This window comes from Fukomys damarensis, unplaced genomic scaffold, assembly GCF_012274545.1.
Source record: "Fukomys damarensis isolate Sample0158 unplaced genomic scaffold, DMR_v1.0_HiC HiC_scaffold_33, whole genome shotgun sequence".
In the NCBI taxonomy this organism is placed as follows: Eukaryota; Metazoa; Chordata; class Mammalia; order Rodentia; family Bathyergidae; genus Fukomys; species Fukomys damarensis.
Window position 1 is genome coordinate 18,750,992 of NW_022900945.1, and position 25,183 is coordinate 18,776,174.

Consider the following 25,183-nt stretch of genomic DNA (forward strand, 5'->3'; position numbering starts at 1 on the left):
ATTCGCTCTCCCAGCGCGAGAGGTGAGGCAGGGAGGGGTTTTTAAAAAAAGATCGAACGGGAAGGTGAGTCTGGACCTGGCCGCCGCGAGGGTTTAGTGAGGAACCTGGAGGAAGGAAAAGTGCCCTCGTGGCCGCCTCCCCAGGCCTTCACCAACCCTGACCCGGTGCCTCCGCGCGAGGCGTATCTCGCTTATAGCAAGTCCTAGCTTGAGAGAAAACAAAGATTGTTTTGACAGAGTGTGAGTACAGGTGTATCTCGGTGCTATGTGTTCTCCAAATGTTCGGATCGATACAACTTCACGTAGAGCTGGCTAGTTAAAGGAAGTTTACAGCTATTCCTTTTCAATAAGAAAATCCTTTTGTCCGGAAAAAAAATCACCATCGGTGTCTATTAAGTCTGTTCACCTGCTTTTTAAAAGCTAATACATGCAACAATGTTCTTACACCAACCAAAACTTGTGAAATAGATCCACAAATATCCTAGTGTCCAAATTAAAAATACAAGTTTGCAGCTTTTAAACATAAAGTTAACTCTTAATTTTAATTCAAATAGTGGGCTGAGAAACAACTGAAAATGAGAGGCAAGTGTAATTTGGAAATACCAACTCTCCAAAATATTAAATCACACGCAGCTCATGTTGCTGTGTATTAATTGACTTAGTAATCGCTGAAATCAATGTTATCACCATCTGTGATTTCAGAGCTACAATGTTTAGACTATATCGAAAAGGGCCTTTTAGCTATGCAGATATACTGACATCTGCACTTAGTAGGTACTCATATATTTAAGTGTTTGCTGAATAAATGCTTACTTAGTAAAACAATGTTAGCCCTAAGTTATTTATAACTATATTTCCGTGTTGTGTTGTTTGCATCAAAGGCTCAGGCCAAATTTGCTTTAATCTATACTACCGTTATTACTACCTAGTCTTTTTGCCTCCTGAAATGATTTTACATGCATCTGTATTTGCAGAAATCTCACTGGTTCTTTATATTCACCTGCCTACTTCATTATGAAGTTATCTCCAAACTCCCAGATGAGTATGATCTCAAATTCTTCCAAACTCCAGCAATTCTCCTACCCAGCACCACAAAACAAACCTCAGTACTACCCAGTCAGTATCTTTAAGAATTTTTTGTTTATTTTATACAATTTGTGTGCATGCCCTAGCTCCCTTATAAGAAAATTTTAAAACTCTATAAGGCAGACTAATTCTATTTGACTTGTATTCTCCACAGAATATAAGTACAATATATTGTATGTGATGAACATGTATTTTATTTTTATATTTTTTGGTACTGGGAATCAAACTTGGGACCTTGCGCTTGGGAGGCAGGTGGCAGAACCACTGAGCTAAATCCCTGGCCCTTGAATATGTATTTTAATATCATTTCTAATTTAGAGAAAACAAGTGGCTTTAATTTCCAGTCTGTTGCATAGCTATCCACTAGACCCTACTAGATGAGTGTTTTTTAAGTTCTTTCAGTAAGTAATAAATGGTTGAATAATCTTACTTATCTGTGAAAATATTGATATGTTACATTATAATATGCATACATTAATGTTTACAGTTCTACAATAATTTCAGTATGCAAAGATATTTAAAGACTAGTCAAGGAATAAAATTGTTTCTCAGTGAAATATTCTGACAGGAAGTGACTGATAGCACAGCTGCAAGTAATGGTGTCTATAAACCCAATTTGATCTCTATCTTAGAAATTGTGTCTGTTCCTACTCTCTTTTGCAAAATCTTTGTACTATTTATAGTTAACAGATTTAACAACAGCATAAACTACACATACAGATATATGTATAAAATATTTATATATGAATAGGTTTAGGTTGAATTTCATCTTTAATTCAACTTTCAACTGGTTCAGCAGTTTTGAAACATTGTCCAACATAAAATACTGCACATTGTTCTAGGAATTACTTAGAATTAAGTCTAATGAAGCACACCACAGCTGAGCTTAATGTTGCTTTAAAGTTGACAATGTTCTATCCCATGAATTCATAATTTTAGGTATTGTTTTGTGGCACAGAAATTAATAAGGCAGTCACATCCATCAGACACTATATAATGACCTTGAAATATAAATTCTTTTCTATATGTGTATTATACTTCAGTAGTTTGTAAAATTAATCCTAAGAACACAGTGACCACAGAACTTATACAATTCAGAAAATACATAACAAGATATGAACAGAAGCTATACTTTGTAAAATCTTTTTCATGTTTTAACAATATAGCTCCTCTCAATTTTCACATCTTTCTAATTGGCAGATGGTGGCAGTACATCTTCCAGGGTTTATACTTGTTTCTCAGTAACTTGGAAATTATTTTGATGCTCTGTAAATTAACAGCTATGTGTTGGCACTGTCACAAAAGATATAACAACTATGGGATAATAGGGCTCCAGTAAGACAGGGAGCCAAACAGGGATGGGGGAGTACTGACTCAGTCAGTGAGAAGGGAAAAAGAGTAGGGCAGGTTGAGACATAGGGCTAAGTGTAACAGTAGTAGAGGGGAAGTATCTATGTATGATGCTCTTATTCTGATCATTTTAGAATGTGTTCATGTCTCCCTGGTGCTCAGTCTGCCATCATACTCTTAGTGGAACCAAAGGCAAGTTTAACCCTGGCATTTGCCCAGTTCTCTCTCCCTGAACTGCCTCCCAGGAATCCTGTAGAGCATCCCTGCCTAGTACGCCATACTGCTCCATCAGTATTCTGGATAAAATTCTTCGGCCTAAAGCTAATCTCATATAACTGCTCTGAGAATCATGGATGGCATGTTTGTGATTCAGCAGCTTTTACTGTTTCATAATTAACAGTACATGGCAATTTACAACATTCTTTATTTCATCCTCACCCCAGCCAAAGTCATAGAAAAGAGCCTTTTGCTAAATATGCATGTATTGGGTAATATTTCTAACATGTATTTCTAGAAACGTAATAGTGTTTTAGAATATTCACTGATATTTCAGACTGTGTGTGTGTGTGTGTGTGTGTACTACATGATCTGCAGAGTCACTTTCTTGAGTTCATTTTTAAGAAGAATTAACCCTGTTAGATTGCTCCCAAAGCCACTACACCCCTGTGGCATTTTTTTGAACAGAAATAGAGATGAGATACTTACTGAAAGGGAATAGTGACGCTCAACAACTAGGCCACACACACACCCCGAGAGGTCCCACTGGAGATTTTATTCAAGGGGTGGGAGGAGAGAGAGAAGACAGGAAGAGAAGAGAGGAACAAAGAAAGGAAGGTCCTTTTATCAGTTTTGGGCTAGGCTATTGATTATTAATGAGGAGTGAGCTACTTCTAACCTATCACAGGCCTGGTTGCTTTTATGGGTCCAACCCTACAGACACAGGTTTCAACTTCTCAGTCTCACTGTGGCCTTGGTGGGAAGGAAAGTAAAGATAAGAGCATGAAGTCATTCTAAGAGCCAAGAAGCACCAGGAAAATGCAGCCTGTGATGGCAGCGTCACAGCATACTTTAACATGACCAATTCCCTAACACTATAATAGTACTTACACTGACTTGAACCTTCATTTTATAAATAATTTAGCTGATCACCTTTCAGAAAACTTTAATATTTTATGAACTTTGTGAAATGCAGCTAAACATTAGGAAGGTGCTTGGTGAACACTTGAATTCTCAGTGCATTTCTTTTTGAGCCTTTTAGAACTAATATTTAATTGTAAATCTGTTTGCACTAAACCACAGTGAAGAACTACATCCTAAAAACATGTAATCTGATTTTAAAAATAAGACAAGCTACAGTAAGTACTTGTAAAGGCAAACTATATGTCCTTTGTGGCCTGAAGCTCACAGATAAGCCTCTTTCCAAGTGAACAGATGGTACGTAAAGGGACATTTCAGCTCACCTTTCCTAAATGACTAAACTTCCATTTAGTCAAATAATTGATGGTAGAAAGTCATTGTTTTCAAGGTTGTCATCTAATTTAAAAAAAAAAAAATCACCATTTTGCACTCTAATGAAATAACTGATTTAATAGTAGGTCTAGACAAAAATCACTAGTGGCTACTGTCACAAAGAGAGGATACCTAACATAATGACTTATGATCGTTACTACCTGTAATTGTATTCATTTTAGTTTTTTTTACCAAAACTGAAACCATGTGTGATCAACTTGAAGATTTAATGCCCACTTTCCAGGAGTTATGTAGAACAGAGGAGTGTTTTAATAACAGTCAGCCAAGTCCATACTGTGAGAAACTATGGAAAAAGGACTCATTTCTTTAACATATTATTCAATTGAAGTTTATAGCCTTTATTTTCAGCCTGATCTAAATAAACATCAGTTTAAGAATTATGCACCAATCCGAAGATTTGAACACTGAATAGATACTTGATACTGAAGAATTATTCTAATTTTAGATGGGGTTTTTTAAAAGTCATCTTTTAGAAATAAATATCGATGATGTAATATTAATTCAAATTTTATTTCAAAATGAGGGAGACCAGGGATGTAGAATTATTTTTAAAAATTCTTGTATATATTGAAATTTTCATATATATTTGGGGGGGGGTACCAGGGATTAGTACCTTGTGCTTGTGAGGCCAGCAGCAGCACCACTGAGCTAAATCCCCGGCCCTCCATAATATATTTTTTAAGTTTCGATAGGTGTGATTTTTTTTTTTTTTTTTTTTTTTTTTGGTTTATTGAGAAAGGGTCTCACTATGTAGTTTTTTTTTTTTTTTTTTTTTTTTTTTTTTGGCTTTCTATGGCAAGATCTCACTCTAGTCCAGGCTGACTTTGAACTCATTAGGTAGTTTAAGGTGACCTTGAGTTCATCACTGTTCTGCCTCAGCCTCTGGAGTGCTGGGATTACAGGTATTACCCACCATGCCTAGCTTCTGATAGTTAATTTTGACTGTCAACATGATTGGTTTGAGAGATACCTAGGAGATTAATAAACTTCTAGATGTGTCTGGATGAATTATCAGGGTGTGACCTTGGGGATTATATCTGATCCCTGGCCCTTTCTATTCTTCACGTATTCTCTGCTTCCTGGATGCCACAGGTTGAGCAGCTTTCCTCTGTCATGTCCTTCCACTATGACATTTCTGCCTTGAAGCCAGCCAGTTTCCCATGGACTGAAACCTCTGAAACCATAAGCCAAAATAAGCCTTTCTCCATCGAATTATATGTATTAGGTATTTTGTCCTAGAAACAGAAAGCTAACTCATACAGCAGGAGTTAATCATTAACAATAGGTCCAAGAAACTCTTTAAAGCAACACAACTTTGAAAGCACTCTGTTAGCTACTGTTCTCCTGTTGCTGAGACAGAGTACTGGGCCCCAAAGTTAAAGGTGAAAGGATTTATTTAGTTCAGTTTGTAGAGGCTTCAGTCCATAATTGGCTGGGTCCAAGGCAGAGTGGCACATGACAGAGGAGTGTCACAGAGGAGAAATAGTTCATGGCACCCACACAATAGCATAGGCAACAAGAGAACCTTAACAGTGTCTTTCTGCCCTTTTATACACTAGACTATTAGGATTATGATGGTGCCAAACCAATCAGTGTACTGGTCTAGTAATCACATGCCCTTGATCCCAGCATCACACACTCAATATTCAGCCGCCTCTGAAAAAGCTACCTATGACCACATGAGGCTTTGAGGGGACATCTAGACCCAGTCCATAACAGGCTCCAGATGCAGAGATGGGATGAGTGTGTTGAAATATAGGTCCAAGAACCATAATCCCTATCCAGACCTGAGGTAGTATAATGAATATGACTGGGGATGACACAAAACTAGTTCAAATCTGAATGTTATATACCCGAAAACCACTGATCACAAAAGTTATCTATCAATCATCTGTGCCGATTTCAGACCATTATCTTCCCTCCAACAAAGACATAGCTCTACTGAGGGCATCTGAAATGAACAGACACTTCTCAGACGAAGTAAAAGCAGCAAATAAATGAAAAATATTCAGCATCACTGGTCATTTGAGCCTGCTATCAAGAAATCAAACAATAACATGTTGGCAGGGTTGTGGGGAGAAAGGAACCCTTTTCCGTTGTTGGTGGGACTGCATATTAGTGCAGCCACTATGGAGATACCTCAACCAACTCAGATTAGAGGACCCATTTGACCCAACTATCTCTGCTGGGTATCTTTCCAAAAGAAAAGAATCATACCACAATGATATATGTGTACTCATGTTTACAGAGGCACAGTTTATAAAGCTAAAACTTGGAAACAGCCCAGTTGCCCATCAGTTGGAGACTGGATAAAGAAGATGTGGTTTTTCCACTACTACCCAGCTATAAAGAATGAGAAACTAGAGTCATTCAGAGAAAAATGAACGCATATTGAGGCCATACTCTTAAGTGAAAGAAATAAGACACATGGTTAAATACCGAATAGTTTCTCTGGTATGAAAAACTAAAAGTGTAAATAAGATCCAAATTGTATAACTGATAATGTGAAATAGGAAGAAAAGGGCTAAAGGAGTAGGGGAAATGGGAAGGGTATGGTAAAGGAAATAAGGGAAAAGAAAAAATATGAGAAAAGGAAAAAATGGAAACAATTCTTTATAAATAGGGGAAGGTGGAGGGAGTGAAGGGAGGGCAGGGATATGGGGGAAAAATGAGACTGTCATGTAAAGGTACAAGGTCCCAGTGATGAATGTAACTGTACTGTATACTTAGTACCAATAAACTCAATGAAAAAAAAAGCTATAGCTCTATTGAAATACGTGGCTTTAAACACCACCACTGCTTTTTGCTCCCCCTCCCACTTCAGGCACTGAACACAGGACCTTGTGCTTGCAAGGCAAGCAGCAGAACCACTGAGCTAAAGCCCCAGCCCATTTTTGCTTTTTATAATGACTTACCTCCCTACCTCATTGCCTTCACCATTTCTCTTGTCATCTTGGTGATTTCATTGTTCACAGAAAAGACCCTCTAATACATTGGCCTATTGTTTTGTTTTGCTTCTTTAATGTCCACTCACCTTAGCCACCCAGTGCCAGAGTCATGACTAATAACTCATGACCACTAACTACAAACTTTCCAAGTGCCATTTCTTATTTCCTAGCTCACTCCCTGGCACTCAGACTCCAATGCTAGTTTGATCCCATCATATCCCCCAAGCTATCTCTCCCCTTCTGTTCTTCCTGCTTTCCCAGTTGATTCTGTGGTCCTTCTGTACTCATTCCCTTGCATACATCCTATCTTAGTTACTTTTCTCATTACTGAGACAAAATGCCTGACTTTCCAAAGTTAAAGGAGGAAAGGTTTATGTACCTCAGTTTGTAGGAATTTCAGTCCATAATTGGCTTGATCCAAGGCAAGGTAGCATGGCAGACAGGCGTAGCAGAGGAGAAACAGTTCATGGTGGGCAGAAGGTATCCAAGCAGGCAAGGGACAACCATACCTCTTTCCCTTATATCTTATTCAGGATACTTAGTGTAAGTAGTACACCCTTAATTCTAGTGACCTTGATCCTAGCACTGCACCACGGATCAATCCCAGCATCACACACTCTTAAATCCAACCACCTCTGAGAAAGCCTCAATCTCTGAGTGCATGAGGCTTTGGGAGGACATCTAGACACAAGCCACTACACATCCCCAACACTTGTCTCTTTCCTGTTGACCTATTCATTTGGCAGAACCTCTTCATTGGTTCATTCTAATACTTTGCATTTGAGTTTGGAGGACATAATGTGGCTGTAGTAAACATAATAAGTGATCCCCCAATGCTTCTAGTCAACTCTACTAAATACCCATCATCCATTCATTTTCTTCATTTCTCAACTTTCAGCTACCACTACCCCCTAGTTGCTCTCAGTTGTCACTTTTCTCACTGTTACTCTGAGATAACAAAAACACTCAGAGAACTCCATCTTTCATCACCATATCTACCAACCAATCTTTACCTGTACTTTGGTTTGGTTTGGTTTGGTTTGGTTTGGTACTGGGGATCCAACTCGGGCCCTTGCACTTGAAAGGCAGGCAGCAGAACCACTGACCCGAATCCCTGGCCCTTTACCTGTACTTTGATACTCTGCTGTGTCCCCCTTTCCTTGTTATGGTAGAAGAGCTACTGCCCCTAGTTGAGACCAGACCTCTAACCTCCTCAACCTCTCTTTAAACCTTTCCTCAAATTGCCTTCCGGGCTCATTAGTTTCCTTGTTTGTCTGACACATCAAATACCCTCCTGCTTTAGTGCATTTGCATTTGCTGTTCTTCTGCCTGAAGTGATTTCTGCTTAACCTAGTTCCTCCTTCCATGCAGGTCTTACCTGGAATGTTTCCTCCTCAGCGCTTCCCTGACACCCTCTCTAAAATTACACCCTGACATTTCTTATCTACGTATTTTGCTCTCGTTTTCTTCATTTAATTTATTACATTACACATTGTATGTATTTCCATAAATGTACTACTTAACATTATATAGATGTCTACTTCGTTGTGTGACATCGTTACCCTCCAAATGCCACAAACTTGGCTTGTACAACAGTTTTGGCACGTGTACTTGTTGACTGAAAGTGAATTTTGTGCCCAAAAGGAAGTCAGTATATGCTTCCATTTCTTCAGTAGTAAAGTTGGTTTGCCATTGTTTGATAAAGTGTTGTTAAGAGATGACAGTCACTGTAGATGAACTTTGAAAACATTATACTAAGTGAAAAGCCAGACACAAAAGGTCATATATTGTATGATTCCATTTATATGAACTGTACAGAATAGGCAAATCCATAGAAGTGGAAAGTAGGTTAGTGGTTTCCAGGCCTCGGGAAGGGAGAAATGCTAATTGCTAAAGGGTAGAAGGTTTCTTTCAAGGGTGATGAAAATATTCTGGAATATGGATTTCAGTGATGATTGTAAATATACTAGAAAATACTAAAATGTACATTTTAAAATGGTGAATTTCATAGTACATATATCTCACTTTTCAGAAAGAACTATTTCCTTGCCCTTTAGTTTTTAGCTATACTTCCAAATAATATTCAGGGAAAATCTAAATTTAAAAATGAATATTTTAAGGGAAACTTTCAGACATGAATGTAGATGCAACTAAGAACAGTGCAGGGGGCTGGGGATTTAGCTCAGTGGTTCCACTGCCTGCCTCACAAGCGCAAGGTCCTGAGTTCAATCCCAGTACCCCCACCAAAAAAAATGAAAAAAAGAAAGAAAACAGTGCAAAAGCACTTTCACTCGGCAATTGCTGTCAGATACTTTCACATCCTAATCTAAGTTTTTCCATAGATCCTTTAATTATGTATATTCAGCAAATAAATACAAGTGGCCCATTAATGTTGACTTTTCTTTATCAATTACCAAATAATTCACATCTAGATTTATAAAACTAAATAAGCAAGACTTACCTGACCTCCTCAATTTCTCACCTCACCATAAAAAGAAAAACAGAAACATTTTTCAGCATTTAGAAATTCCTTTGTTCCCTGCTTGAAACTCATGTAAACAAAACTAAAGAATCTCATTTATCCTCCTAAGCAAAAAACTACAGAGAAAAGCCATAATTATGCTGAAAGATACTTAAGTAAACGTATCTTTAGCTTTTGCATTCCTTTACTGGAGGATATTCTCTGATGTAGAGGGTAAGGAGCTATATATTTATTACCTATCATCTTAGAATAACAGACTATCAATTTTGAGGGGAAATGCTAACCAAAAAGTATCTGATAACTTCTTTTGTGATTAGATTCATGTTTCAGTTATTCAAGTGTATGAAACACTGGAGCTATGGCTAACCTCTTATATATTAACTATTTCAGCTAGATTTCTTTTTACCATATAAAATTAGTTTCCTTCCAACCTTATTTTTGTACAAGCACATATAATTACAAATGACTATATGGTTTTACTATAGACAAATCTCAATTTTATCTGTTTCTGTTTTAAATTGTGATGCTTGCATAGAATTATACACACACGAGAGAGTGGAGCATAGTATATAAAAGGCCAAAAATTCAGGGTAGAAGTGGTAAGTTCCAAGAAACACGTTTCAATTACATTCTTTCAAAAAATAATTTTTAGAATAACATGTTTTCAAAAGGTTATAGATAAGTACATTGAGTGGAAGACTTAGCTTTTATGTTTACTTGGGATAAATACTGATAAGTCACACTAGGAAGTTAGTATAATTTTTTTGGTCTGAAGAGTTTTGCTTCTCATTACTCATCATGTGACAAAGTAATCATCACCAAAGAACTTCTTTCCTAGATTATACTGTTTTTGAAGACTTGAGATCATGCGTTAGTCTTTAAATCCATAGGTCCTATATTCCACATCTGTATTATTTTTTAAACTCTGAATATCAGTCTTAAGTTGCATTCCTATTCATAAAATATATCTTCTTATCATTTTTAATAGTTAATCCAGAAATTAATGAAATTCACACATTAGTAGTGAATCCAAGATAAAGACTAGAATCATCTATTTTTCCATCGAGGTAGACAAAATCACCATCTTTATTGATTAAAATGAAGTATGATCGTGATTTTCTAAGCTATACCTGAAGATGCAAATAACGTAATAGCTCTTTCATTGTTCAGTTGGCTTTCACATACCATAACCTAGTTTTTCAATATAGTTCTCAATTCTACATATTCAACAAATACTGCCCAAAAGGAATTAAAATCAGTACACTGTAAAAATAAATAAATAAAATAATGCAAGCAGCTTCTTAAGAACGATAGGCACCAACAGTCATTGGTGACACTGTGATGGCCAATAGGAAGGTCATGACCCTTATGAAAACTCAGCAATTGCTCTGAAAAAGAAAAGCTAATTGTTCTGGAAAAAAAAGTGAACAGAGAATGACAAAGAACCACCCTCTCATCCTTGTTCTATATTCCTTTTTGATTTTTTTTTTTTTTTTTTTTTGGCTATGCAATTTAAGTTTCACTTTTGTCCCCCCTTAGACAAGGCCTTGCTATGTAGTTCAGGCTGGTCTTGAATGCACTATGTAGCCCAGGCTGGCTCCAAACTCATGGTAATCCCCCTGCCTCAGCCTCCCAAATGCAGGGATTACAGGCAAATTTCACATTCTTAAAATTTTATACAGTAAATCCCAGCACTTGGGAGGCTGAGGCAGGAGGATCGCTGTGAGTTCGAGACCAGCCTGGGCTACATAGTTCCAGGTCAGTCTCAACTACATAGTGAGACCCTGTCTCAAAAAACAAAACAAAAAAAAAATTTTTTATACAGTACTTTATAAACTAAACCTGGTTAGCCAACAAAATTTATTTGCTAGTTGTCATTTTTGACCTCTGATCTTCAGTGAACAAGACACAAAAGTTGTTTCACAAATAAAGGAACCCTGAACACCATAATTTTAAATACTCCGTCAGCCTCATGACCCCAAAGGATTAATATCTATAGTGCTGATCAAATTTCCTTCCCTTATTTTTCATCATTATGGTCTCGATATCAGCATGAGCCTCTTGTATGCACACAATTTTACAAATAGTGAAGTGTTTTACTTTGCCTCCTCATTTAATTCTCACCAAAAAGTTACGGGAGGGCCAGGGAATTTAGCTCAGTGGTTCTATTGCCTGCCTCACAAGTGCACAAGGTTCAGAGTTCGATCCCTGGTACAAAAAAAAAGTTATGGGAGTAAATCAGTGGAGCAGAGATGATCATAACCATATTCACATAAGACAGCTGAGGAAGGAAAGCATTTCATGACAGTTGTTAATACAGCACAGGTCCAAGAAATACCCAACTTTGGTTTCCAATCTTCTCATAGAAATACCCTACTGTTTAAAGCTTTTTTTTTTTTTTTTTTTTTTTTTTTTTTTTTTTTTTTTGTAATGAGGATTGAACCCAGGGCTTTCATACTAAGCTACACCCTCAGCCCTTTTTAATTTTTGTTTTGAGACAGGGTCTAAATTGCTCAGGCTGAGCTTGAACTTTTGACCGTTCTGTCAGCCTCACAGGGTGCTAGGATTATAGGCATGCACCACGAACATCTGACTTTTAAAACATTTTTATAAAAGTGATGCTTTGTTTAAAAACATAGATAACTTGTAAATACAGAAAAAGCCCCATATAACAACCCCCCTTACAAACTTTTTTTTTTTGTACTGGGGATCAAATTTAGGACCTCGCATTTGCAAATGCAGACAGCAGCACCACTGAGCTAAATTCCTGGCCCAACAAACTCAATTCTTAAAGTAGATTCAGATTTCAATTCAAAGAGTCGTTACCCCTGAGAAACTATGTTTTTTAATATTTTGATGACATCATTAGTACATTAGTTTATGTTAGTAAATTGGTATATTAGTATTATTTATATTAGTAAATTTGTGTATTTCCAATGATATAGGACAACTGTCTTAGAGCACAATGTTTTATTATAAACATTAGCATGGTACTCACTAATTTGACCTAACATGTCTGAGGAAGAAAAAGTAAAAAGTTTATTTTAAAACAAGAATTTCAGATAACCCCATAGGAATGTCATTTTTACCAGAAAATCCATGAAGTTACACTGAGACCAGTGTGTTTTTTCTTTATATGAAGAAGGGGTTTGCTAATCTTTTTTTTTTTTTACCATACATACCAGTCAGCAGCCTCATAATTACATGCCAAAGACTGTTCAAATAAAAAGAGAACAAAGCTCCTAACAAAGTCCAATGCATAATTCAAGACTGCCTGCAGGTATAAAAAGTTTTATTTCTCTGTTTACCTTGGGAGTAAATTAATGCATATTTAAATCATGAATCATGGTTATATTTAGTTCATATACTACACTCAAGGAGAAATAAGAGGATTTTTTTTCTTAGATAAAAAGTATTAATGAAAACTGGGCATATATCCAAGGTCTGGATAAATCCCCTACTTCTGCCCAGAATGCAATCATGAAATTGTGGTGAAGCAAAAGTCAAGGTAGAAAAAAGGCCTGGGATTTAGCTCAGTGGTTCCGGCGCATGCTTTGAAAGCGCAGGGACCTGAGTTCAATCCCTGGTAAGAAAAGTCAAGGTAGAATTTTGTGTGTTCTGATTCCAAATAAAGGGTGTGCCTGCCCTGTCTGTCAGTTATGAAGGATGGACACAATTCGTGCAACACCTATTTGAGGACTCTGAAATGAAAAGAGAAGCAGGTGGATTGAGGAAAACTTGAGTTCAAAGGACCACCAAACTAGTAGTGAGTTTACCTATCTTGTTTTGTGTTGTTGTTCCAGTACCCCTCAGTCTTAATGCAGTCCAGTCTTAAATCTAGAAATGGACTATGGGACCCAAAAAGAAAACTTCCAGGGAAGCTCTCCTTTTCTTCTGTACAGATAGGGCTATATGGGAACTCTTGGCTATCAGAGGAAGTGTAGAAATCCCCAGGGTTTTTTCCTTCTCTGTGTTGTTTGGTCTTTCAGCCCCCAAACAATCTTGTGCAGATGATGGCAAAAGCCACAGTGAGAATGCACTGGAGATAGCACTCTAAGAGGGGGAAGCCATCCTCTTCACGTTGGTGCTGTGGCTCCAAGAAGGTGGTACAAATCCTCATTGCCTCTTTCTGTCTCCATCCTTCTGCCGCTTGGCCCTGAATGCAAGAACAGTTACAGAATGTGCAGCACAGCCACTAGTCTCAGCTGGGTGGACAAAGGGCCACAACAGGGAGCACCAGAAATTTAGGAAGGACTAAAGAGTTGGGGAGATGGTTAATGAACTCCTGGGCTCACCACTGAACTGCACATAAATTGATCTGATCCTATTCTGCATACAGAGACTTTAAATACCAAACTAATAGATATACCATCATCCAGGTCCCAAACTGACCACCAGATGACTCATGTGGGACAGATCTGAACAAGTATTTCAAATCCCAAGATGATGTCAGAAGCGCAGCCTATACACAGTGGTTTGAAACTTGGTGTCTTATCCAACCAGATCAGTTGTCTGCAAAAAAGTAACAAAAATCTGTTAGGGACTGACTACATAATTCAGATCTCACAGTCTCTAGAGGTCAGTGTTATCTTGCCTCAGGAACAGGGAAGTGTGGGAAGGCCACACATGCCCCCTGGCTATGGGCAGAATGCCTATAACCTGGCAACCCAGCACTCCTGAGAGGCAAACAGCATCTGCTGAGGACAGTTGTCAATATACAGGCATTTCGGTAGAGAAAGTCTGGTTCCTTAATGCTTATCTACCTATTCTCTATAGTTGCTGTTCCATGAAACACATGTTACTCCTCCCCCCGCCCCCGGGGTTCTTACTGGCTAATAAAAGTGAGCCAGCCACAGAGTTTTATTCGAGTCTGTCTGCTAGAGGCAGGTCTCCTGGTCCTCCTATTTATACCTTGAAAATTATCTCTGTCTCTTTTTAGTCCTTGTCATTCCCCCCCAAAAGATAGTTGAGGATCTAAGTAGCTCTTGGTAACTGGTGCTTAAACAGGGACTCTGAGACCTGGTGGGGAAGACCCATTGGTTCAAAATGAGCAGAAATAGATGCTGGAAACTCCACAGGATGAATCCAGAAGCTGTTTAAAAAGGTGAAAGTAGCCTTGCATGGTGGTGCACACCTGTAATCCCAGCACTTGGGAGACTGAGGCAGGAGGATCACTGTGAGTTCAAGACAGCCTGGGCTACACAGTGAGTTCCAGGTCAGTCTCAACCAGATAGACCCTGTCTCAAAAATAAAGCAAGCAAACAAACAAAAAAGATGAAAGTAGGGCTGAGGAATGTATCTCAGTGGTTCTGCAGCCTGCCTAGCAAGCTCAAGGACCCAAGTTCGATCCCCCGTACCAAAAAAATAAAATAAAAAATAAGAAGGTGAAAGTAAGTCACTGTGCTGTGGAAAAGCTTTTCTTAACCAGGATAATGGGGGCAAAATTTGTCAGTGAAGAAGCAGAGTTATGTATAGCTATTGTGTATGTTATTAAAATTGGCTCAGGTTAGCACTCATTCACTTTCAAACATAATCCCTGATTCCTGAGAGCAGGAACCTTGGATGCAGAGAATTGGAATAGAATGGGAGAAAAAAAGGAGAACCGATGCAAGTGTTAGGTAAAAGAGCTGATAAACCAGGATCAGACCAGGACTACAACAAGCCTTTATTTGGGGGATAATTTGCTGGGCTGTCTCCTAACAAAGGAAAAGCAACATGGTGGAACAGGGAGCTTCGTTTATGGAAGTGGGGTGGGGTTAACCTGAGCTGGGGTGGAGTTGGCTAAAATAGCATTAAGGGATTAGAGGAGTCTGTGACATTACTAGGAGGGGCTTGTGACATCACTGGTTAATTGGAGATAGCAAGTATCAGGTTACTCTTTTGGCAGGAGAAGAGGCATGATAGGAGGAAGAAAGCTGTCCCTTGGTAGAAGCCATATTTAACATGGAGGCTGCTATCCCTTGTGGCAGCCATTTTAAGGCACAGAGCATTACGGGAAGGAGGCTACTCTTTTATGTAGCAGCCATCTTGAGGCAAGGGAAATCTAACAGCAAGGAGTAAACAAATTGCACCTCCCAAAGTTCTAGATGCTAATGGAAGCCACTTGCTTGTCTAAATATCAAAAGCTTGTTCATTGAGCTTCTAAGGCAGGGGATCCAATTGGGTCTTGTTGCTTCCCTGTCATAGTGAGACCAAACCCTGATAATCCTCAGTAGATGATACATGAACATCAGGAAATTAATTAAGGAATTAAAACCGAATGTAATGAATAATGGAGCATAAGGACCTTTTACAATGGGGCTCTTGGGCTCTGTTTATGGCCCCACAGGACATTAAACCCCTTCCCCATTCCTGCTTATCGTGAAGCCAATACCTTCATTTTAATGTACAGTTACAAGAACTTGGAGCAGAACAGTCAGGCAGAAACATAACTAGAAGGCCAAGTATCAATAAGGATATGTTTTTGGGAACAAGACCTTACACAGATATTTCACAGCAAATGGCTTATCCTAATGAGGCATATGACCAGATAAATTTGTTAATGAAACAGGCATGGACCACTGTCCCCGAGGAGGATATTCCTCTTCAGTCCTTTCTACATATTTTACAGGGCTCCTGAGAGCTTTATACTCAGTTTCTTGCTAGATTACAGGAGGTGGTCCATAGATGAATTCCCTGTGCACAGGCAGCTGAGATAACAGTACTGCATTTGGCCTTTGAAAATGCAAATAAGCATTGTAAACAAGCCCTTTGGACCATTAGGGTTATAAAAGATCTTGGAAATTATATTAGAGCTTGTCAGGATATAGGAACAGAATCTTGTAAGAGCTCCATGCTGGATCAGGCCATGTTAAGTCTTACAAAAGGGACACACGCACATGCACACCCACACAAAATGTTTTAGTTGTGGAAAACAAAGCATGTTCATAAGCAACATAGCACTCCAGCTAAATCAAGAGCCACTGTTCCACCTCCTACAGAGGGAGATACCAGTCTCACCCCTGTCTTTGTCCTCAGTGTGAAAAGGGAAATTATTGGGTGAAGAATTGCCATTCTCAACATCGTAAGAACAGCATCCCCCTTGTGAAAAATGGGAATTTGGCCCTGTCCAGGGCCATTCAAACAGTAGGGACCTTTCCAGTACAGGCAGTGACCAGCAATCCATCCTGGGTTCTGGGCAAAACATTATTTCACTTACTTTCAGAACTCCAGGGAGTGCAGGATTAGATCTCTGTGTGGCCCAGAGAGTAACACTTATTGGGGGAAATAAGCCTGTAAAGATACCCACAGGAATCTGGGGATCACTCCCTGAGAGTGCTGTTGGATTAATTATGGGTAAAAGTCATCTCAATTTGCAAGGTACAGCTGTGATGCCTAGGGTATTTGATGCTGATTAACCCCCAGCCCTTCTGATTAAAAGGAGAAATCCAAGTTTTGGCTCATTCTCTGGAAATTTAGGGTTTTTTTTTGTTGTTGTTGTTTTTTGTTTTTGCCAGGTGATTGTGTTGCTCAATTGAGAGCCCCCCTCAATACAATATAGGAAGAGTAAAGAAAGGAAGGGGGCTTTAGTAGTACCCAAATACTAGGACCATTTGTACCTCACTAGTGGGGCTTGGTTTACCTCAAGTATTGCAAAGTGCAACTCCACTACCTTACTTAGGGCCAGAAAACCAAGCCAGGATCTTATGAATTTGTGGGGAAAAGATCTCTTAAAGAAATGGAGAATTATGCTGACTAATGAACCTATTAGTGTGGCAAAACAAATTACAAAAAAGAGATATCAATCAGGTTTTGGCTCTGGAAAAAAATTTACAAGGTAATCCTCAGCTGCTATCAGTTACTTGTAGATCAGACTGTGCAGACATAGGACATCAGTGCCCTTTCTGATAGGGATCACTGATGCTTCTCCCCCCAGAGCAGCTTTGCCATTTCAATGGAAAACAGATATCCCAGTCTGGGTGGATCAGTGGCCCCTAAATAAAGAGAAGCTAAAACACATTCTTTAGTGCAAGAACAAATCCAATTAGTGCTTAGAACTTTCTACCAGGTCCTGGAGCTCTCTTGTGTCCATGATTCCAAGGAAATCTCGAAAGCAGCGATTATTACAAGATGTAAGAATAGCAAATGCTTGTTTGCAGCCACTGGGAGCTTTACAGTGTAGGCTCCCATCTCTTGCAGCTGTTCCTCGAGAATGTCCATTGATTGTTATTGATCATAAAAATTTATGCTTTATACTTTCCTGATTGCCACTATTTTGCTTTCTCTGTACCCAGTATTAACTTTATTTTTATTTTTTATTTTATTTATTTATTTATCGCGGTGGGTGGGGTGTTGAGACAGGGTCTCACTATGTAGTTGAGACTGACCTGGAACTCGTTATGTAGCCCAGGCTGGTCTCCAACTCACAGTGATCCTCCACTCAGCCTCCTTTATTTATTTATCGCGGTGGGTGGGGTGTTGAGACAGGGTCTCACTATGTAGTTGAGACTGACCTGGAACTCGTTATGTAGCCCAGGCTGGTCTCCAACTCACAGTGATCCTCCAGCCTCAGCCTCCCGAGTGCTGGGATCACAGGTGTGCGTCACCACGCCCGGTCCCAGTATTAACTTTAAAGAACCTCTGAGCAGATATCACTAGACAGTTTTACCTCAGGGAATGGTAAACAGCCCAACCCTGTGTCAACATTTTGTAAATCAAGCCTTACAAACTACTTGAAAGAAATATCCTCAAGCTTATATTATTCATTATATGGATGACATTTTGCTGTCCATAGCAACAAAAACACAGCTACATGCTTTGTTTGCTACAGTAAAAAGGGGCAGACCTTAAAAGTCATGGTCTTTGCATTGCTCCTGACAAAGTACAGAGCTCTAGCCCTCATCTCTACTTAGGAACTTTGCTTACAGAATGAACAATGAGATATGAAAAAATAAAGACAGGATTGTTTATTGACTTTAAATGATTTCAAAGATTATCAGGAGATATTGATTGGATTTAGCCTAAATTAGGTATTGCAGCATATCAGTTAAATCATCTCTATAATGCTGCACAAGGTGGTCGTCAGATTAGTTCCCCTGGACAGTTAACTCCTGAAGAACCGGAAGAATTATAGTTGAATAGAAAGAATGTCACAGGAATGACAAGTAAGTAGGGTTAACTATCACCAGCCTCTTAATTCTCTCTGTTTTGGATGTTCCTTATTCTCCTACTGGGCTCTTAGGGCTCTCAGTTGTTCCTCATTGAATGGCTATACCTTCCTAATCAGATAGTAAAGACTTTATAGTTATATACTGAACAAATGGCTAGAGTAGTAATGGCTGGGAGAACTTGCTGTAATCAATTGGTTGGTGATAATACTTCTTGGATTGTATTACCCATATAACTATCTCAGTCTTCATTTTTATTACAATGAGTGCTTTTTTGGCAGGTTGCTTCCATTGACTTTATAGGGCAAATTGACAGTCATTTTCCTAGTGACCCTATCTTTCAACTTTTTCTAAAACACTCTTGTGTAATACCTCAGATTACACAACTAAACCCCATTTCTGATGCCTAGACTTATTCTACAGATGGTTCCGCAAGATGAAGGGCAGCTATCTGGAATAAGGATTTTCAACACATTATTTTAACCCCTGGACTCTTGGCCCAAATATCAGAAATAATTTCTATTCTATATATTATACAGTTTACTAAGCTGCCCTCTGTGAAATGGTTAGTGATTCAGCCTATGCAGTATTTGTTACCTACTGGTTAGAAAGTGCTACTTTGAGAGCTACTTTAGATGCTCCCTTGTCTAATCTGTTCCTTAGATTGCAGAGGGTGGTCCAAAGTCACTCTATTACCTTTATATCAGACATTAGATTCCCATTCTAATTTACCAGGACCTTTAGTCTATAGTAAACAACAGGCTGATTCTGTGTGGCTTATGTTACTTTCTTTGATTCCACAAGGTGTTCCCACTCATATCGCCATCAAAAGAGTAGAGCCTTAACAAAGGAATTGTAATTGTACTATTCACAAGCTAGGAAGATTGTCTTGTCCTGTCCTATTTGTCAGCACATCCTTCACCCTGTTCCTGCTGAGGGATGTATCCCTGAGGCCTTAAACAGAATGAAATTTGGCAAATGGATGTTATTCATATCTAGTCATATGGACAGTTAGGATATGTCCATGTACCTATAGATACTTAATCCCACACGAACCATGCTACCTGCCATAGTGGCAAGAAAGTAAGACATGTTCAACACATTGTTTGCCTGCTTTCACTGCTATGGCAGTCCCATATATAATTGAAACAGATAATGGCCCTTCATATGTTAGTAAAGCTTTATCCTCCTTTTTTAAGTTCTGGCTTAAAAAATACCTTACAAGCATCCTTGCAATCCTCAAGGCCAAGCAATAGTGCAGCATGCACATCTCTCCTTAAAAGCACATTACAAAAACAAAAAGGGAAGTATAGCTACCTCCACAAGTGCAATTAAATCTTGCCACCTTCACTTCAAATTTGTAAAATCTGCTTGCAGAAAGCAAAAGTACTCCATCAGAGCTCTATTGACACAAGGATGATGTTAAAGATAACCCCAAGGCACAAGTGGTATGGAAAGACGTCCAGACGGGAAAGTGAGATGGCCCAGCACAAATAATAACATGGGGACATGGGTATGTGTGTGTATTACCAGATAATGGGACACTATTATGGGTGCCATCCTGGATATGCAACCATGGAGAGAAGACAACTCCAAACCCATGGTGGAGCCAGCTGCCACCATACCATCAGTATGAGCCTTCTCTTCGGTAACTCTGGAAGAAACATCTTAGCCACTGAGAACCACACAAATGGTGAGACCCATGTTGTGGGGTGAAGTGAAGAGGATAACCCAGGAAGCTGAGAAGTTGTTGGCAAGCCAGGACCTCCCGTGTACCCCAGAAAATAGGTTTATTCCCACGACGGCCATCGCCGCTTCACTGTATGTATAAACCCTGTGTCTGGAAAGGAATACTGGGTGTATGTACCAAACCCTTCTTTCTTATGATCTCTTATATGGGCACATTTCCTCCAGAAATTTATCATGATCAATTAGATTGAGTGCCAGGGCCATATATGGCCCCAAAATTTATAGATACTAACATCATCACCTTATATCCACCCTTGTGTGATGAGCCCAAGTCCTTACAATCTAACTATGCCTGTCTGCTCAGGCACAAATCTGGGTGGCTCACCAGGAAAAACAATTCTAGGATTGGGAATGAGTTAACACCTCTGTACCCAATGTTCCCCTGTGTACACAACATACATCTTGTGGAGCTACCGATGAGCTTGTCCCCCAACCCCACCTTAGACCTCCTATAAAGGAGATGGGGGCAAAAAACACACCTAAATAAATTTGAATTTGTAGATTGGGGCCCCCAAGTAAAATTAGTAGGGAGAGACAATAATTGTTTAGTTTGGCATACAGTCAGATGGCATTGGTATATTGACTACTATGGAAAAAGTACCTGTGTATTATATTCTGATGCTGACGGACAAATTGAATGGCACAAGTCCAGTTTTAGTCCTCCATTACCACATGCCATTATCAATGGCAGACCTGGACCCCTCCAGGAAACATTTTAGAAACTGGCCCTTCCTTATTATAATGGTCAGCTGTGGAAAGGGCATATAGCAAATTTACTACAAATACTCCAAACATTCTAATTGGGACAAATAAGACCACACGATTTTCCATATGTACATACAACCCTTATGTCTTTATATATGGGACTACATAGGATCACACCTCATGCAGAGAGTCTCGTACATTGGGCCCTTGTGTATCAACTGGAGCCCTAGTTAATAAAACCCTGCTGGTCTTAAGGTGCATGTCAGGAGTCTGGGTGCCAGTAAATTTCACCGAGCCATGGGCCAGTACTCCAGCTATGTACTTATTGCAATCATTGACTGATGACCTTGTGCACTGAACAAAAAGGATGTTACTATTGGTTATTGCTGTGATTGTTACTTTGGTGTTATTAATTTCTGACATTGCTGTATCTTCTGTATCTCTTGCTCACTGTATACAGACTGCTTATTTTATAGATAATTGGACCAGAACTGTGGACATGGCTTAGAATATACAACATTCTATTGATGTAAAATTAGTCACAAATCAGCATTTTAGAGATCATTGTTATGTGGATGGGAGATCAAATAGAAAACCTACAATTACAACATGGTCTTCGGTATTATTTTAATACTACTTGGTATTATAATACTCCTCTGATGTATAACCTGTCTGTCCATCCTTGGGAGCATATAAAAAAAGCACATACAGGTGCTATGCATAGTTATATAACCATTTGAAGGCTTTGCAAAAGGAAATGTTATCTATGTTTCAGCAGACTCAAAATTTTGATAAACAATTTCAGGATTAGGATAAAAATGCTGATGCTCTTGATCAGCTTAAACCACAAAACTATCTTAAAGGCCATTTTGGATTTTATACTGGCTTAACTATATTAATGTGTTTCTGTCTTATATTTTTACTTACAGTCTGCTGCAGGGGAAGCCAAACCAGACAATGCCTAGATGCTGTTCAGCCACAAGTCACTGTGTTTCAACTGCTGCAATTTCAAAAACAAAACAAAAAAAAGGATGAACTGTTGGGCTACTAACTCAGATCTCACAGTCTCAAGGTTGGTGTTATCTTGACTCAGGACAGGGAACAAATCTGTTTCCCTGGGCTATGGGCAGAATGCTGAGGCAAAATAGCATCTGCTGAGGACAGTTGTCAGTATACAGGCATTTGAGTATAGAGAAAATCTGGTTCCTCATTAACTTATTCCTTGCCCATCCATTCTCTATAGTTGCCATTCCATGAAATGCAACTTCTCCCTCCCTTGCACTTCTCACTGGCTAATAAAAGCGGACCAACCATAGAGTTCTGTTCAAGTCTATCCACTAGAGGCCGATCTCCCTGTCTCCCACCCTTTATACCTTGAAAACTGTCTCTTTTTATTCCTCGCCATTCCCCCCAAAAAGATAGCTGAGGGTCTGATCAGCCCTCAGTGAAGACCTGTGTTCTCTCTAGGATTTAAACAAAATACAGTTGTATGCAAATTACTTGATGTGACAGTTAATCTTGATTGTCAACTTGATTGGTTTAAGAGGCACCTAAAAAACTGGTAGAGTACACTTCTGGGTGTGTCTGGATAGGTAATGTAGCCATGACCTTGGGAACTATTTCTGGTCCCTGGCCCCCTCCCCTATACTGCTGTCCTATGCTCTACTTCCTGGACACCATGAAGTGGGCAGCTGTACTGTACCATCTCTTCTTCTAAGTGTTCCTGTTCTGGAGCCAGGTGACAGTGCCCTAATGCCCCTGAAACCATAAGCCAAAATAAACCTCTCCTGCTTTATTAGGGGTATCACATATTTTGCCTCACCAACTGGGAAGCTAATTAATACACTTAGGGTAGAAAGTACCAGGAAAATATTAACTTGCATGGTAAAAGACAATCAATAGACACTAACCCAAACATGAGGCTGATGTTGAAATTATTTGACAAGGACTTTAAAACAGCTATTCTACTAATGCATCAACCAAAAATTGTAAACTGTCTTAAAACAAATGGAAAAATAGAAAGTTTCAGCAAGGAAATAGAGGACCACAACAAAAATATCAATAATTTAGAATTGAAAAATACTATAACCAGAATGAACTTTGCCGAAACTTTGATACATCTAAAAGAAGGACAGAGGCCTGGGAATGTAAGTTAAAGAGAGAATGGAGATGACAAAAAAAGAGTCAGTGATCGATGGGGTATGGGAGGGGGTGTAAAAAAAATGAACAAAGACCAAGCATGGTGGCACACACCTGAAATTCCTCCCAGCTGCTAGGGAAGGTAAGGCAGGAAGATTGCCAGCCTGGGGAACTTAAAACCCTGTATCAAAATAGAAAAATTAAAAAGGTTAGAGATGTAGCTCAATAGTGGAGTACTTCTGTACTCAATCCCCAATACTGTAAAATAATAATGTAATAATAAAACCTCAGGGATTTGTGATTTAATAGCCAAAGGTTTTTGTGTTTTGTGTTTGTTTTGAGGCAAAGTCTTACTCTGTTTCTCAGGCTGGCCTTCATATCACTATGGATCCCAGGCTGGCCTTGAACTCACAGCAGACCTCCTGCCTACTGAGATCACAGGTATACCACACCTGGCAATGGCAAGAGACTTAACGTTCATGTCATCAGTGTCCCAGAAGGAGATACAGTATGATGAAAAAATATTTGAAGACATAATGAGTTCAAACTTCCCAATTTTTGCAAAAAACCCCCGACCAAACAAAAAACACACTGTAAACATAGAGAATTAAGAAATTCAGTGAACTCCAAGTTGGATAAAGCTAAAGAAACCCATACCCAGAAATCACAACAACCAATTGAAAACTAAGGACAACAATAACAAAATCTTAAAAGGATCCAAAGAAGATTCAAGAGCTGTCATGTAAAGGTACAAGAGCATCCCAATGATAAATGTTAAAAAGTACCAATAAACTCAATGAAAAAAAAAAGCATCCAGAGAAAAGTAATGTACTACCTATAGTAAGAGGCCAATGACTCAGTGCAGATTTCTATCAGAGTTGAAGAGATCAGAGTTAAAGAATGTAACATTTTGGAGGAGGGGGTGAAGGGAGGGCAGGGGTAAGGGGAAAAAATGAGAATCAAGACTTGTCATGTAGAGGCACACAAGATCCCAACAATGAATGTAACTGTACTGTATCCCTAAAATGTACCAATAAACTCAGTTAAAGCTGAAAGAAAAAAAAGAATGTAACATTTTTCAAGCATGAAAAGAAAAGAACTGTCAACTCAGAACTATATAGCCAACTAGCTATCCTTCAGGAATAAAAATATTCTCAGATGAAGGAAAACATTAAGACAATTCCTTCAGTAGATCTGTTCTAAAGAATTACTAAATATAAGGTCTGGGGATTTAGCTCAGTGGTTGTACCGCCTGCCTTATAAGTACAAGGACCCAAGTTTGATCCCCAGTACCAAAAACAAAACAAAAAAAAGAATTACTAAATATAGTTCTTCAGAGAGAAATGGTACTAGAGAGAGAAATTTTATTGAAGTGTTCAATCCACTTGCATTTAAGGAAATTATTGTTATATTTGGATTTTACCCTATCATTTTATTCCTTGTTTTCTACATGTTCCCTCTGTAATTATTTCCTATTTTCTCTTTTTGGGGGGAGTTTTAAACATTTTTTTCATGTTACATCTTAATTCACAGTGATCTCAACTCTATCAAACATTTGTTTGTTTGTTTGTTTGTTTTTCCAATTGATTGTTCTATGGCAAACATGTCCAACTTGTGGTTCACAGGCCACGTGCAGCCCTGGACAGCTAGTAATACATTCCCATGTGCTGGTAAACTTAAATGTTATTCTGTGATTTTTAGCAATATTTTTAATGATTTGATTGCTAATTGGCAGTAGCAGAACCCTGTGTTCAGGAGGGAGTGGTGCGGTGCTAACTCCACCTACCAATATCAAAGGTTCCATGAGCTGTGTGACTTGGTAAGTAAAGGTGATTGATTACCAATAACAGTTATTTTCACCTACCTACACGTGTGTGCCTGTGAAGACAGGTGTTTACTGTCATTAAGCAGACATGGAAGGTGTTTTATTTCATTATTAAATGTGGGCTTGTATTATTTTTTAATGAGTTAAACATTAAAAAGAATTTTGTTATCTATATATTTTAACTACAGTATTCATTTAATATATGACCCAAGACATTTTTTCT

At 38.8% G+C, this 25,183-nt stretch overlaps 1 long non-coding RNA gene across 2 annotated transcripts; it reads left to right on the forward strand.

Annotated features, from left to right (window-relative positions):
- LOC104870912 lies at positions 1-23,871 on the forward strand. 2 transcript variants are annotated; one of them, XR_782657.2, is made up of 4 exons: positions 1-22; positions 20,076-20,363; positions 21,926-22,068; positions 23,502-23,871. It is a non-coding gene; the product is annotated as an uncharacterized LOC104870912 (long non-coding RNA). The 2 variants fall into 2 exon arrangements; XR_782658.3 differs by lacking the exon at positions 1-22 and adding an exon at positions 851-1,116.
- Positions 23,872-25,183: the final 1,312 nt, after the last annotated feature.